Source organism: Mytilus galloprovincialis, chromosome 4 (genome assembly GCF_965363235.1).
Source record: "Mytilus galloprovincialis chromosome 4, xbMytGall1.hap1.1, whole genome shotgun sequence".
Taxonomy (NCBI): Eukaryota; Metazoa; Mollusca; class Bivalvia; order Mytilida; family Mytilidae; genus Mytilus; species Mytilus galloprovincialis.
This window is the reverse complement of record NC_134841.1, coordinates 35,417,564-35,434,328: the sequence shown is the minus strand read 5'-3', so window position 1 is coordinate 35,434,328 and position 16,765 is coordinate 35,417,564. Positions and strand designations below refer to the sequence as shown.

The 16,765-nt window shown below is 31.4% G+C and overlaps 1 long non-coding RNA gene across 1 annotated transcript; it reads left to right on the top strand.

Annotated features, from left to right (window-relative positions):
• Positions 1-10,181: 10,181 nt before the first annotated feature.
• LOC143070569 (uncharacterized) lies at positions 10,182-14,916 on the top strand. The gene is made up of 4 exons (XR_012976583.1): positions 10,182-10,246; positions 12,237-12,382; positions 13,198-13,321; positions 14,734-14,916. It is a non-coding gene; the product is annotated as an uncharacterized LOC143070569 (long non-coding RNA).
• Positions 14,917-16,765: the final 1,849 nt, after the last annotated feature.

Below are 16,765 nucleotides of genomic sequence, written 5' to 3'. Positions count from 1 at the left end.
TTATTTAGAAAGTTGATAGCTTACTCTTTTGTCTATCATGGTGCTTTTGTCTACCATAGTGAATATATCTGGATATATACGATTGTATGTAAAAAAAAATATTTTCTAAATCGTATAAGTTTAATTTCAATTCTGTACATGTTGATCTATACGTATTTACTGTCATTTATTCATTGAAATAGTTTTAGATTTTGAGTTCGTTCCGACACTGATACTTAACCAAAGATGATAACTGTAAACACATATGTACTTAACATTTGATTCTATATACTTGTTGGTTTGAATGTCCCATTATATTTTCTCTTGGGGAAAAAATATTAAAAAGATGTGATATGACTGCTTATGAGACAACTCTCCACCAAATGACACAGAAATTATCAACTATAGGTCTACGTAAAGCCTTCAATGATGAGTAAAACTCATACCGCATTGTCAGCTCTAAAAGGCCGCGAAATGATAAATGTAAAATAATTCAAACAAATATGTCTTCTTATAGTGCACCAGAAATGTTAAAAACTAATTGTCCTCGTCTTCCTTAATTTGAAGACTTTAAAATAATTTCAAGAAAATTACATTTATCTCTTTTCCAGATAAATATTGCAGTATTTTTATCAAATATTGGACCAAGTAACGGTTTATGTTAAAGTTTGTCTAATGAAATGTTAGATTATCTTTAAATATATCAGGGTACAATAAACATAGTGCAGTTGTGTGTATAGCAACTTATCACAATCGCTGTTAATCCAGACTCAATAGTATTACTGGGGTATAAACATATGACAATCATCTACCGTCAGCGGTAGTAAAACCCTTTGCTATGTCCTTTTGGTTATGCGGGATGTATAAAGACGCAGCCACGGCCAGTGGAAATGAGAACGTTGTGTGTGTGGTGTTGTTAGAGGGTTTGGTTATAGAACAAATGAGGGATCTGTAAGTGCATGGCCTGTCACAAGGCAAAATGTCTACCTCTAACCATCATGTTTCGACGGCAGTCAAAATCTCCCAACCGTCACCACGTCTATATTTTTGTCAGTTTTAACATATTTTATCTTATTAAAAACAACAACATAGACCAGACACAAGTACAACGTGAAGTTATGAAGAATACTGCTTATAAATATTTGTGCATTCTTATGATAAAATTATATATTTTTGTTTAAGTTAGTATGCCATTGCCTCTTTATATATATCATTGCTATGTGTAATAATGGTAGGGGTCATATAACTAATCCTTGTGGAACGCTAATAAAATATACCAGAGTATAGATGATTTATTTTTTACAACAACCCTGTGTTGTGTATCTGGTAGATAACATGTTTACTTTCATTCCAAAAAAAAAAACCCAAAAAACTCCAAGCAGCTAATTTCAGTTGCATTTTTATACATTAAGCAGACACTTCTTATTCTATTTGTTTGTGCACAGTTGAAAATAATCCGGACTAATATTCACTTATGAGTCTGTCACTAAAAAGTCAAATCACAAAAATACCTAACTCCGAGGGAAACTCAAAATTGAAAGTCCCTAACCAAACTACAAAACCAAAAGCCCAAACACATCAAACGAATGGATAAGAACTGTCATATTCCTGACTTGGTAAAGGCATTTTCTTATGTAGAAAATATTAGACTAAACTGGTTTTATAGCTAGCTTAACCTCTCACTTGTATGACAGTTGCTTAAAATTCCATTGTATTGGCAATGATGTGTAAACTAAACAAACGGACATAATAGGTATAGCATGTCCAAATAGGGGTACAACTCAATAATACATTGACGGGATGTATGAGTACCGAGCCACGTCAATAATTATAACCAAAAATAGACTAAACAGTATAAGTTATATTCAAAAAGACAAATAAAAAAAAAATGCTATTACACGTTATTAAGATGATAATCAACGTCAGTACCATCTACACTTCAAGACCAACGTGTGTTCTTGTGAAGTTGAAACAAACTATTTATCAACAAGGTATTGGTACCTTCCAATAAACTTTGTTTTTAGAATAAGGACGAGACGTTCGAATTCTTTGAAATACCCCTGGTAAATCAACTTTCAGCGCAGACTTTTAAATACTATAAACCTCCCACATTTGAAAAATAAAGTATGCAGCTGAATAGTTCAAGAGATTTATTTAAACAAGTTTTAAAATAAATTGTTATATTTAAAGGACAAATATGAAAGCATTGTGTGGCTAATAACATCTAGACCGGAAGATTTGTCAGTCTTAAGAGTTTGAATTACACCAACAATTCATTCTGAGAAAGTATAATATATTTCATTTTCCTTTTTAGTGGAAAACCGGAAAGATTATATTTGGAAACAAGACAACACGTTTGTTCAAAAGATCACATTTCATTTTATGGACTTCCCCCAGTTTTAATTTACCCTGGAATTCGATATGTTTGTTATACTTTTTTTCTGTTATCTCCATGCATGAACAAAGTAACACTAATTTCTCAATTGCTTTTTTTTTTGTGTTTATCAGATTGTTTTAGAGTTTTATTTTTTTCTTATTTTCTCTCTAATGCGGATTTCGTTCCTAATGTCCCAACTATACCATGAAGCCCATTTATCATTCACAGTTGTAAGGTTTAAAAACACAAATAATTGTATTATCTCAGGAATACCCTTAACGGTAGCAAATTATTTGCGTGCATCAGAAGGGCATTTCGACAAATAATTGGATCTTCAGCGATGCACAAGACAAACATATTTGAATGACCAAAACCGAATACAAACGTCGAAGAGCAGACAAAACCATTTTAAAGCCTTTTTTAAGGGTCAAAAGAAACGTACGTTTACATGTCTCGTACATATTATCAGCCCCATTGACTAACCTTGCAAATTCAAATAAGAAATAATGCTGAAAGTGTTGCATGTGAAGTCTTAACATAATTAGAATAACCTTTGTAACACTGTCAAGAGTGTAATTTGACACCAAAGAACTTTTCAACAAAATATATATTGATTTAAAATGATTAGTTGCATTAAAGGTGACCAATCTAAGATTATTGATTGACATTGAGTCTACAAATGTAATCCACTTGCCTTTTTTTTTTTTTTTTTTTTTTTTTTTTTTTTTTTTTTTTTATACAAGGGTTAAAATGAACTAAACATACCACTTACAATTGCTGAGAATGGTCATACAAAAATCAACACTTATTTAATTGCAAATATTAGAGAACACGTACATTTGTACGAGAAACAAGAATTCGTCTATTAAATAAATCATTAGAAGAAGACCAGATGCTCTTAGAAGTGTTGACAAATAAAGTTTAGCAAATTAAATATGAAATTTCTATTTCTGACAGGAATGCATTTTATAATTTAATTCATATAAGTTGTAGACAAGTGTCAAACAATTATGTAATTGGTAAAGCAGTGTTTCTTTTCAATACTTTTTTCTGCATTGAAACTACGCATGAAAATTATATGTAAACTATAATTGAGTAACGATAAAACACAGATTTCAAAAACATCACTCAGAAAACTTTAAAAAAAAACCAGAAACATATCATCTTGATCATAAGGATTTAATGTGATAGATATTTCATTTCAAACTGTATCATGGAATGTATACATTCCAAGGACTATTCGAACTTCCTTAATTAACAAATGTTTTGTCTATTTTTTCCTAGTTAAATAAATTTTAAGTAGGATGTGCTGTGAGTATCCTTATCGAAATACGACCAGTAGTGGTAAGTTTCGCAATTGAAACTCTTATTTTTTTATAAATATTAGAAAAAGAGTATTGGTGAAAAAAGTTAAAAGGGGTCATTTTCTAATTTCAGCTTAAAGTTAACATTAGCATTGAAAACTAGAGGCTCTAAAGAGCCTGTGTCGCTCACCTTGGTCTATGTGAATATTAAACAAAGGAAGCAGATGGATTCATGACAAAATTGTGTTTAGGTGATGGTTATGTGTTTGTACATCTTACTTTACTAAACAGTCTTGCTGCTTACAATTATCTCTATCTATAATGAACTTGGCCCAGTAGTTTCAGTGGAAAATGTTAAAGATTTACAAATTTTATGAAAATTGTTAAAAATTGACTATAAAGGACAATAACTCCTTAGGGGTCACTTGACTATTTCGGTCATGTTGACTTATTTGTTAATCTTACTTTGCTGAATATTATTGCTGTTTACAGTTTATCTCTAACTATAATAATATTCAAGATAATAACCAAAAACAGCAAAATTTCCTTAAAACTACCGATTCAGGGACAGCAACCCAACAACGGGTTGTCCGATTCATCTGAAAATTTCAGGGCAGATAGATCTTGACCTGCTAAACAATTTTACCACGTGTCAGATTTGCTCTAAATGCTTTGGTTTTTGAGTTATAAGCCAAAAACTGCATTTTACCCCTATGTTCTATTTTTAGCCATGGCGGCCATCTTTGTTGGTTGGCCGGTCAATGGACACAATTTTTTAAACTACATACCCCAATGATGATTGTGGCCAAGTTTGGTTTAATTTGGCCCAGTAGTTTCAGAGGAGAAGATTTTTGTAAAAGTTAACGACGACGGACGACGGATGCCGGACGCAAAGTGATGTTTATTGCTATTTATTTGCACAAAGATTATTTGAGCTCAAGCAGTATGACCCAAATAAATACAAGGACCGACTAAACTCCAAACAGCAAATATAAAGGAGCATCATATTTTTGTTAAACTACACCAATGAGACTTCAATTTTCATTTCAGTCAGAGAACTTAACACTACAACTTTTCTGATGGTTTCATTTAAAGTTTGCACCGCTAGCATGGATCGACAAAATAAGACAGACAGAGATGTACATGCCTTGTTAATAAATGATCCACTATTAGCAAAATTCACCCTTAACTAACAAAAACATAAAAGTTCAGAAACTGTCATAATACCTGTTCCTATTAGGACAAATATTCTCCACCCTTTATTCCGTAAGGAACAAATACTGCAATATTTGTTCAAATGAAAATAATATTACAAAATGTTCCTTCCACTTGGAACTTATATTACATGAAAAGTTAGATACAGTGAGGATTTTTCATTTTAGATATGTAAAAAAGTCTCTTGAAAAACTTGCCTTTAACATACACAAGTGTATTTGATTATTTTCAATGGTCAAGAAACGAGAATGAGTCAGGAATATGACAGCTGTTATCTCTTCGTTTGTTGTGTTTGCCACTTGATTGAGGACCTTCCGTTTTGAATTTTCATCGTAGTGCATTATTTATATTTTAACACCCCATTTTTCCCTCATGATTTTTCATAATTTGCCTATATTTTTCATTTTTCCATTCTTCTCACTTTTATTTTCATTTTTTTGCCCATTTGCGTCTGTTCTATACATGACCGCCAATCATTGAAATAATTTGACTTAAATAGTTTGTCCGATGAAGCCTTTTAATGAACGCGAATGGTCTTTTTTTTATTAATGCGCAATGTATACTTTGTTTGTTAGTGTACATGTTTGTAATATTAGTATACAATATGTTTTGTAGGAAAAGAGGAATAACTCATATTATTAAACTTACATAACGGAGCGTTTGTTTCTTTCAATGACATGTGGATGCATAACTTATTTTTTAGGAATGGTGGCGTGTGTATAGATTGTCATTACATACTTAAGAAAGATTTATACATGACATCTACAAGATGAGAGTGATGCATAGCATATAAAAAAAATCTTAAGTGTTTATATGTTCACAGTAACAATTTAAGTAAAAACAACTGAAGTGGAAAAAAAAATCATCAGACAATTTTTTTTTAAAGATTTTAAGTGCGTCAAATATCAACGTTTTTTTTCTATTTTTTGTTATGATGAAATTCCAATTTGAAGATGAAAGTACGAATTGCGCTAGTTTAATTTCTTCACCTTTTTCCTGCGCATTAATTCTTCATGTGTCATAATGAAACGTCATGTGGATCTTCAAAAATGTAATTACTACATTTGATAAAAATCACATTAGCGTGGGTACTAGTAGGTCCAACTATAAACAATTGACTATTTTGCCTAACACCTAGTTGGATATATATTTCCCAAGTTAATTCGCAAGAAATTGGTGAAGAGAAATATGTTATATGAACAGTTGAAGACTGACATTTTAGAAAATCTCCAAGCATAGACCGCTTAACTGCTGCTTGTTTAACATGTAGTTTTAACTATTTAATATAAAAACTCATAAGTATTTTTTGCTAGGAAATTGGTAAGAGAGACATTAAATACATACATTTAAAAGGGGATTTCACTGACTATTTGATTGTCGATTGCTTATATTGTCTGTTTTGTTCACACATCGGTGTAAATATAATGGAATTTGATGCGACTGTCATACAAGTGAGAGGTTTATCGCTATAAAACCAGGTTCAATCCACCGGTTTCTACATTTGAAAATGCCTGTACCAAGTCAGGAATATGACAGTTGTCATTTCGTTTGATGTGTTTTATCATTTGATTTTACAATTTGATTAGGGACTTTCTGTTTTGAATTTTCCTCAGAGTTCAGTATTTTTGTGATTTTTTTTATACAGGTATTTCATATTCACGACTAGAACAAATATACAATAAATTGTCCGATTATTGAGAAAGGGTTAACTTGTAAAATGTTAAAAATATATAAATGGTAATATTAGATATAACAAACAAGGTCCGTGTAACACTTATCAATTCATAGTTTTAAAAAAGTTTTGAAAGTTTAGATTTTTGGAAATTTGATCAAAGTTTTAAAATATCAAAATTCCAAATTGTGTAAAAGTTTTGAAATTTTGAAATTTTAACCAAATAATTAAAATATTAAAATTCTAAATATCGTTTATAAATTTGATAGTTTAGAAATTTGATCAAACTTTAAAAATACTTAACCTTACGTGCAATTTTGATTATTTCACTTTTTGAAAATTTGATTTTTTAAATTTTTGATTAAGATATCAAAGTAGAAAAGGGGCGAAAAGAGGGATACTTATAAACTGCGAAACGAAATAAAAGCTTTGTTTTACGCTGAAATTGAGACTAAGAACAAATGTTAGTAGCTTGGAGCCTTGATACTGTTATAAGGTATCTACATAAACTCATCATATATAGATACCAGGATGTAAATTTTTATTTGCGCCAGTCGCACGTTTCGTCTACAAAAGACTAATCAGTGACGCTCGAATCAAATAAAGTTAAAAAAAGCTAATTAGGTCAGATAAAATTAAAAAGGCCAAATAAAGTAAACGCTAACATTTAACTTAGTTATCGTTCTGGTTTTGTAAAAGCTGAACAACTTCATAACATATAAACGTATACCTTAACATTATTTTCAGCCTTCATATTTATGTTTTAGTTGCCGCTGTACATTAAGTGCCCATCTATTCATTTGTAGGTGTCAGCATTTCGAAAATTGAAAATTATTTTCAAAAATTTTATATCAGCGATAAATGGTAATATTTTTTTGGAATCCGATATATAAATATTGTCACTAAGGTGACACTGTTTTTTACTTGGATACTTCCAGGAGGGGCTTCAATAATGGTACATAAAAATATTCGGATCCCCAATTTGATGGGGAAAAAATTCTGTGCAAGCAGAGGACAAAAAAAATATATTTTGAAACCAGATTCTCCCCATGGTTTATGGTGTTAAATTTAGAACCAAATAATTTGATTAATATCGATAAAAAAAAACTTAATAAAATTGTTAGCGCTTAGCGCGTTGTTTTTTTCCCCACAAAATAACCATTTCCACACGTTTGAATTTGAAGGGTTGCTCCCTTAGACAACGTTTGGACTGATGCTTGTAAAAAGTATATACATTTATCATATACGTAGCTCCATTAGGGGCCCTAAATGAACCACTGCTTTTAAATAGCAAATAAAAGGAACAGGGATTTTGTTGTATTGAGGGATATCATTGTTCCGTATTTGTTATTAGTGCATTTTTAATTATCATACGACAATCAACTTTGAGCAAATTAAAGGAACACAGGTACGTCCAGTCAAAATGGGGCGTGTAAAGAGAATGCCACGCTGTCAGCTGCATGATGGACTTTTCTATTTTTGGCCACACACCAATGTTTCTCTTGAAAAACAAGTACAATGTAAAACGCTGAATTTTAAGTCACCTACGGAACGCTGAAAATTGACTATTTGAAAGTCAAGTATATGTAAGAACCGAAACAATTGAAGAGGTGTTTGGCCAAAGTGAAGTTAAACATTACAAAATCCATCTATAAGGGGTACTTTGCCCGAGGGAGTTGAATCCTAAGTTTCTTTGTAATTTGAATGTAAACAACTTATTTTGAATTATCAATTTTTAGTTACCAGTGACAAATATGTCATGAATGTTCAGAAACAAATTAGCAATAAATACAACAGGAAGGGATTGTGCTTGTTATTCATTTGATGAAGACATAATCTTTCAATTAGTTTATTTGGAGTATAGAGCTGGCATAAGTCAGTAACTGCTAGCTTTATATATAGTTGTTCTTTGTTAATTTTATTATCATTGTCATTTTGATTAGGTTCTTTTGTTTCCTATTCTGACATAGGACTTTGATTTCTTTTGAAATGCGTTTAACTATGCGTATTGCTGCGTGTTTAGTTTTTTCTACATTGGCTAGAGATATAGAGGGATGGTTGTGATTTTACAAAACATGTTTTGATGTTATATTTCACATGGCCATAAAAGTGCGAGGTTTGGCATGCCACAAAACCAGATTCAACCCATTTTTTCCTTTAAAAATGCCCTGTACCAAGTCAGGAATATGGTCATTGTTATATTATAGTTCGTTTCTGTGTGTATTACATTATAACGTTGTGTCGTTTGTTTTCTCTTATTTTTGAGTGTAAATTCACATTGCGATAAGACGTGTCACGGTACTTGTCTATCCAAAATTCATGTATTTGGTTTTGATGTTATATATATATGTTATATTTGTTATTCTCGTGGGATTTTGTCTATGTGTGTTACATTTTAGTGTTATGTCGTTGTTCTCCTCTTATATTTAATGCGTTTCCCTCGGTTTTAGTTTGTTATCCCGATTTTGTTTTTTGTCCATGGATTTATGAGTTTTGAACAGCGGTATACTACTGTTGCCTTTATTTAACCCCGCCGCATTTTTGCGCCTGTCCCAATTTAGGCGCCTCTTGCCTTTTTAGTCTTGTATGATTTAACTTTAATTCATTGTAATATTTCGGAGTTTAGTATTACGTCTATTATCACTGAACCATCACCGAACCATCACTAAACCAGTACACTTTTATGTCTAGGGGCCAGCTGAGGCACGTCCGCCCAGCACAACATTCATTGCGACCACCATACATTAAGTATTCCTTCCGTATCATTACTTGGAACTAAAATCAATCATAAAAGGCAATACATTATCATCATGCAATCAATAAAAAAGAAAACGAAACGTTTAAAGTTCGTGCGACCGAAGCGCTTTTTCTGGATCTACCTTCATCCGGAACGTCAAAAAGGCGAATAATACTATTTAGCCTACAGCGAGTTGATCAGTTTTAACTGTTACTTCTAAATGTTGGGTACTGGGGACACCAACTATAGCTCTGAATTATTTATCTCAAACGCTTACCTTATATTAGAGATTTTAATCAACCAATTTGATGCTGGTTTAAATAAGTTTTTTTTCAATAGATGCACAACCTTGAAATTTCACGATACTGTTATCCCATGTGATGTCCGATAGGTTTTATAAAAGAAAGACTTACTCTTTTAATTATTTATGTTCTAATTTAAATTGATTTGATATATTTCGTATAAATTTATTCCTAACTAAGAATGATTATAGTCAGAGCCGTGTTTACAAGTACCCCTCTTTTCGCCCCTTTTCTATTTTAATAACTTAATCAAAAATTTAGAAAAATCAAATTTTCAAAAAGTGAAATAATCAAAATTGCACGTTAGGTTTAGTATTTTTAAAGTTTGATCAAATTTCTAAACTATCAAATTTCTAAACTATCAAATTTATAAACGATATTTAGAATTTTAATATTTTAATTATTTGATTAAAATTTCAAAATTTCAAAACTTTTACACAATTTGGAATTTTGATATTTTAAAACTTTGATCAAAATTCCAAAAATTTAAAATTTCAAAACTTTTTAAAACTTTGAATTGATAAGTGTTACACGGACCCTTAAACCTTTAAACTTTAACCTTGGTTGTTATAAACAAACTACTGCTATGCTATTTATACACTTTAAATACCATTTATATCATAACACACACACTGATCTCAACTTATTGAATATCCGGACGTAAGTTAAATACTTAAAATTTATTTTTGAATAAACTCACTTGTTCATATGCATATTCTTTCCCTTTTTTTCTTCTTTTTCTTTTTTATTGGATTTTCAGAATTGACAAACAAACACCTGTTTATAAATAGCAAATCGACGTCACTACCATTTAATTATAATATAAATTTAGGATACCATTGTTACTGGAAATACTCGAATCAAACATATTTACAAAGCTTTCAAAGTCAAATTCTAATATTATTATGACATATTCTAATTCCGATTATATTTCAATATTTGTCCAACTGAAGTTTTAACCTATTTTCTAGCATATAATAGGTTGCATTGCTTCTTCAGAAATCATAGTTGTTGCTTCCAAATGAAGCCGTTGCAATTTATGTAAACCTGTTAAATATTATATCTAAATTTTCAAAAGAAAGTTTAGCCTTAATATTACTAGGATATGTAAAAGGACCATGTAGTTTTACAGTAAGAAGCACAATGATGCTAAGTGGTATATTATTTCTGACCCACATAGGATTTCAATCAACATGACATAACAAGACTACGGTACAAATAAACAAATCTTTGAACACTATTTAATATTTTTTCACCAAATATTATAAATGTAAAACATCAATTGATATATAAGATAAACCTAACAATGACTTAAACCTTTAATGTTGATCTTTAGTTGTTATAAACACACAATCACTATGCTCCTTGTTTTTTAACCTACGTTTTTTTAAATACCATTATACTATGACACACAAACTGATCTCCACTTATAGAATATTCAAACATTTCATTTTTTAGTTGAACGCATTTATTCATATTATTACATGAAACTGTGCATATCGTCAGAGAAACATTTATGCACTACACCAAATTTCACCTATACATTTGTAAATTCAATTATCAATACTAAAAGTATAGCTATGAACGAATTAAGAAATAATTCATGGAAGCCATAGATTTGTTGGAAATAATCACATGGCCTGGTCCGTGATATTCGAATTTTATACTGAGCGTGATCGAGGGATAAAATTAACGAATATCACGGCCCAGGCCATGTGTATATTTACAACAAATCTATGGCTTCCATGAATTATTTCGATTCTTATAGGACAAATAAGTTCATTCAAATACTGAAGCGAGGGTGGGTATGCCGTGTATGTAGCTGTTCTTTTTTACTCCTTGTTAGATAAAGCTCAAATATTCTCATAAATCTTTAGCTTGCATAGTTTAGTTCGTTAATAACCGCTTGAAAAAAATATGTTTAATTCTCAAACCCAATATTTGCGATTTTTAATTTACATGTTTTCTCGTAACCTACTGTGAAATCTAAAATTGACATTTCGTAACGAAGGAGTTGCCATGTTGACTAGCTGAAATCAGTTAAGATGCAAATAATGCAACAGAATAGAAAAAAAAATAAAACCTACCTTAGAATTCCATTTTAATACAATATTATACGAACTTCGATGGTTACAAAATAGTGTTACATTTTTGTGACATAAAATCGTAACATAAATATCAAGCTTATTTTCATCCCTTAATGAACCTCTGATTGTGGAGAAAGTTTTCCATGATGAAATTGACATTTCACAAAATATAGCTGTGTTACTATATTTAGGAAATAAACACAACTAGTTGCAGCATATTAATTCTTTTTATTATGCATCCGAATAAGAATAAAAGTTCTTTTGTCCTTTGTTTTATTACAATTTCTAATACAATAAAATCGGCAAAGCGTTTGCAAATAGGTTCAAATACATGTGGATTTACGTGGGAGGTATATTGTAACATCTATTATTATGTATATCTCTGAGTCTGCGCTAAGTATAGATATATCGAGAATTTTCACACGGTGTTGTGAACAAAGCGAAAGAACCACGTCATATTAGAATTGAAGGTTTAATTACTTTTATGAATTTTCAAGAGACCAAATCAAGTTAAAAAATCAGACGTCTTTCTATATATTATTTTGATTATATTTGATATTAAGGTAACTTGACCTTCTAGTACACAACTAGGCACCAACACCATTTGCGACAATGTCGACGAAATCAGACAGAGTAATAATACGGTATGGACCATACGGATCCTGAGGGGTATTTACACACAAAGAAATGCGGTTGAAATCGTTAATAAGTAAGTAGGAAAAACATATGAACATAAATTATATATACTATATCTAAAGATAACCATTGTTTTTTATTATCAATTTATTGCAATAAAAAGTAAAATCACAAAAATACTGTACTCCGAAGAAAATTCAAAACTAAATGGCAAAATCAAAAGCTCATACACATCAAACGAATGGATAATAACTGTCATATACCTGACCTAGTTCAGGCATATTCTTATGTAGAAAATTATGGATTAAACATGGTTTTAAAGCTAGCTAAACCTCTCACATTTATGACAGTCGTATGACAGAAAGTATCATCATGATGTTCAACCAAGGATTGTATTATATAGAAAACCTGTGTGGTATTATTGACAATATAACTAACTTTTAATTGCTATGGACGTAGAGATGTAGGCAACCGTAGGTCTCTGTACATTTACCTGCAATGAAACAAACAACTCATACCATATTCTATGCTACAGAAAGTTACGACATGATAGAATGTGAAACAATTCAAACTGTCTGATGTATTTTTAAACAAATTAACGGATAGTAGAAAACGAACGAATTTATATCACCTTCAATAACATCATCAAATCCAAAAAATGCTCAGAAAGGATCAACAATAAAAAAAAAATTAGAGAGGAATGTTTCATACGGACAAATCTTTCGATTTTAGTCTCCACTGTAAAAGAAATATAACATAAAAATCTCTTAAGCTTTCTTGCTTGTAGTGGATTCAAGCTGTAATGCTGTTATACTGTGCTTGTTTACAATTTACGTTAACTATACTACTCATGAAAATTAGAAAACCAAATTTAAATATTGATTTCAGAGTATCTGGAAAACATGGGATTAGAAACTCAACTGGTTCAGATCCAACTCAAAGAGGTTCTTATAGTTATAGTTAACGGCAAAACAGTATGGAAAGGGAACATAAAATCTCTTCCTGTAGGCAAGTGTTTTTTTTTATAAAATCACCAAAAAAACCCTACCTGTTCTATGATACAACAGAAACGAAAATTTTATATTCATCAGATCAACACCATACACACAAAATTAAAAAAAAAGACGAAAGACACTAAAAATCCGGTCATAGAAGTCCAGCTTTAGTGAAAACTATATGAAGCAACCATTAAACAAGTAAATAAGGTTTTCCCCGATTAAATATAAAATCCAAAGGATTTAATGTAAAGACGTCATTATCAGTCTGAGGAAAGCATGAATAAATGCAATAGTAGTATACCGCTGTTCATATGTCATAAATCGATAGAGAGAAAACAATTCCAGGTTACAAACTAAAACCGAGGGAAACAATTATGAGAGGAAAACAATGGAACAACAGAAACACCGAAGTGCAACAAAAAACCCAACTACCAACATACATAGATACATTTTGATAGTCTCATACCGTATAGCGGGTTATTTTTGCGGGTGTAAAATTTCACGATTTTTATTGAATAAGGTATACGAAATATTCTGGCGGTTATTATTTTGGCGGATTCAAAACCTTTGCATGTATACTTTTAATTTGGCGGAATTTATTTTTGCTATTTTGTTCTATCCTCGAAAATAAACTAAAATTTTATAAATCGCGAAAATAACCCACTAAAGGTTTGTTTTGACTTGGTACAGGACATTTAAGTAAAAAGGGTCTGTTTCAAACTGGTTTTATGACAATAAAAACCTCTCGCTTATATGGGAATGTTATACAAATATCGTTTAAATAACAACATCACGTGACAGCATAAATATGTGTTCATAACTGGTGTTAGCAAAACACATGTATAGCCATGTTTTAATTCAAAATGAATGCTAGTACCGATAAAGACAATATCACAAGACATTGGTTAGCCTCTAAACTTTAAAACAATTCTTTGAAAAGTTAAGACATATTTCAAATCTGACCAGTATATCCTTATTAAATCAAACTGGTTTTTCACAATAGAAACACTGTTTGATTGAATTTTACCAACAAAATTAGTGTCAATAGATATTCGCACATCAGTATATGTATCTTTCTACAGGCATTCTTCTTTAAACGACATAATTTGAAAAATAAATCATTTAAACCAGAAAATACAAACCCACATGAAAAAGAACAACAAAAACAATCGGTAAAATTGTCGAAGACATTTTCATAACCATCGCCAGCTATCCCAAATTTTCAGTGGTATAAACTCATCATAGATACCAGGATTAAATTTTGTATTTACGTTAGACACGCGTTTCGTCTACAAAAGGCTCATCAGTTATGCTCGAATTCCAAAAAGTTAAAAGGCAAAATAAAGTACGAAGTTGAAGTACATTGAAGACCAAAATATGTTTTACAAAGGACTTGCTTTATATTCTTTATTTTCATTCCAGGCAGTTATCCTGAGACTTTTACTACATGTTCAAGCATTCTTCGAAGTGTTTCTTCTGCAATAAAATAGCATGCTATTTTATTAACTTTAATGACTATGACCGTATGAAAATGCTATGTGAAAGCTTGAATATTGAAAACATAGTGTTTGATGTTGGTATAGACAGAAAATTATAATCGTAAAACATAGTTTACTTTGTTATTATTATGCCAACGCATACAAAAAAAAAAAAACTCGGTTAAAAGTCTTCCAAACATTTAATCTTTTATAAAAAAAGGAGCCCTCATTTTGGCGAAAGTTTGAATTGAAGAATCCAAGAGAATAAGTATTTAACCGTAGTTAAGCATTAGTTATACAAACATACAGTGTGCCATACACGATCAACCATGGTACTGAAATACTGTATTGTTATACTACCTGTGTTATTCTCACTCTGTAATTTTCTTTGTGCTAAGGCAATATGGAACATAACACCACATACAAGACCACTTGCTTATAATACTAGTGTATCATTACAAATCGCATCTTATTACTATCCCATCATAAGAATATTCGTACTCCAGGAAAGTAGATGGGGTAGGCCAAATTCAGTCAATAAATAAACTCATCATAGATACCAGGACTAAATTAGGTATATACGCCAGACACGCGTTTCGTCTACAAAAGACTCATGAGTGACGCTCGAATCCAAAAAAGTTAAAAAGGCCAAATAAAGTACAAAGTTGAAGAGCATTTGAGGACCAAAATTCCTAACAGTTTTGCCAAATACAGCTAAGGTAATCTATGCCTGAAGTGGAAAAGCCCTAGTATTTCATAAAATTCAAAAATTTGTAAACAGTAAATTTATAAATATAACCATATCAATGAAAATTCATGTTAGCACACAAAGTGCTGACTACTGGGCTTGTGATACCCTCGGGGAAATAAATCTCCACCAGCAGAGGCATCGACCCAGTGGTTGTAAATAAACTCATCATAGATACCAGGACTAAATTAGGTATATACGCCAGACGCGCGTTTCGTCTACAGAAGATATTGCAAGTATTGAAATCCAAAGCTCCGCAACATGTGCAGTCATACTCATTCATCTTGCTGATTGCAAATGCCTATGACACAGACACACACCTAGGTCCTATGACCTCAAGGTGGCCGTGTGGAACATGTCAAAAGGCTGGTATAAGGAAACATAAAGCACTTTGTTGGGACAATTGTGATGTTTGGTGTCACAGTGATTGTCAAGGAATGTCACCTCAACTCCATGGCTGTATGAATGCTAGTAACATCAGCTAGGAATGGATACAATGTGGTATGCCCAACTTCACAACTATAAAAAAGAAGATGGGGTATGAATGTCAATGAGACAACGCTCCACAAGAGACCAAAATGACAAAACTAGTCTGTTTAACCACTCGACCATTGAAACATTAAATTTTATAGCAAATTGAATGATAACTCGGTATTCGGGAGCCCAGATTATCAAAAAGCCACATCATCACCAATACCTAAACAATGTAAAAAGAAAAACAAACAACGCACTTCCAATAAAAACAGAAAACCTATTAGAGTTCTTCACATTTTTTTCCCAGTACATTCGAAATAAAAAAAAACAACAACAGAATTTTTATAATTGATAGACACTGCAATACTAGATATCATACTTGGTACTGAAACCTGGCTTGACAACAACTCATCCTCGTTCAAATACTTCCCGATAGATCTTCCCAACAACTATAGAACTGATAGACAATCAAGGAAGACCAACCAAAGCTATGGGGGATATTTTTTGCATTAACCAAAGAATATATCAATACAGAAATACAAGAACTAAAAACTAACTGTGAAATCATTAGGGCACATATTAAGCTATCGGTTGCAACAACCCTTCAGATGACATGAATCTCCATAAAACAATTAGATTTATCATTAAGTAGAATAAATCAAACATCAAACAGTTACATATTTGTAGGTGGTGTCTTCAATCTAGGCCACATGGAATGGTCTGTCCAAGAAGTAGTATCAGGAAAACCAGATCAAGAA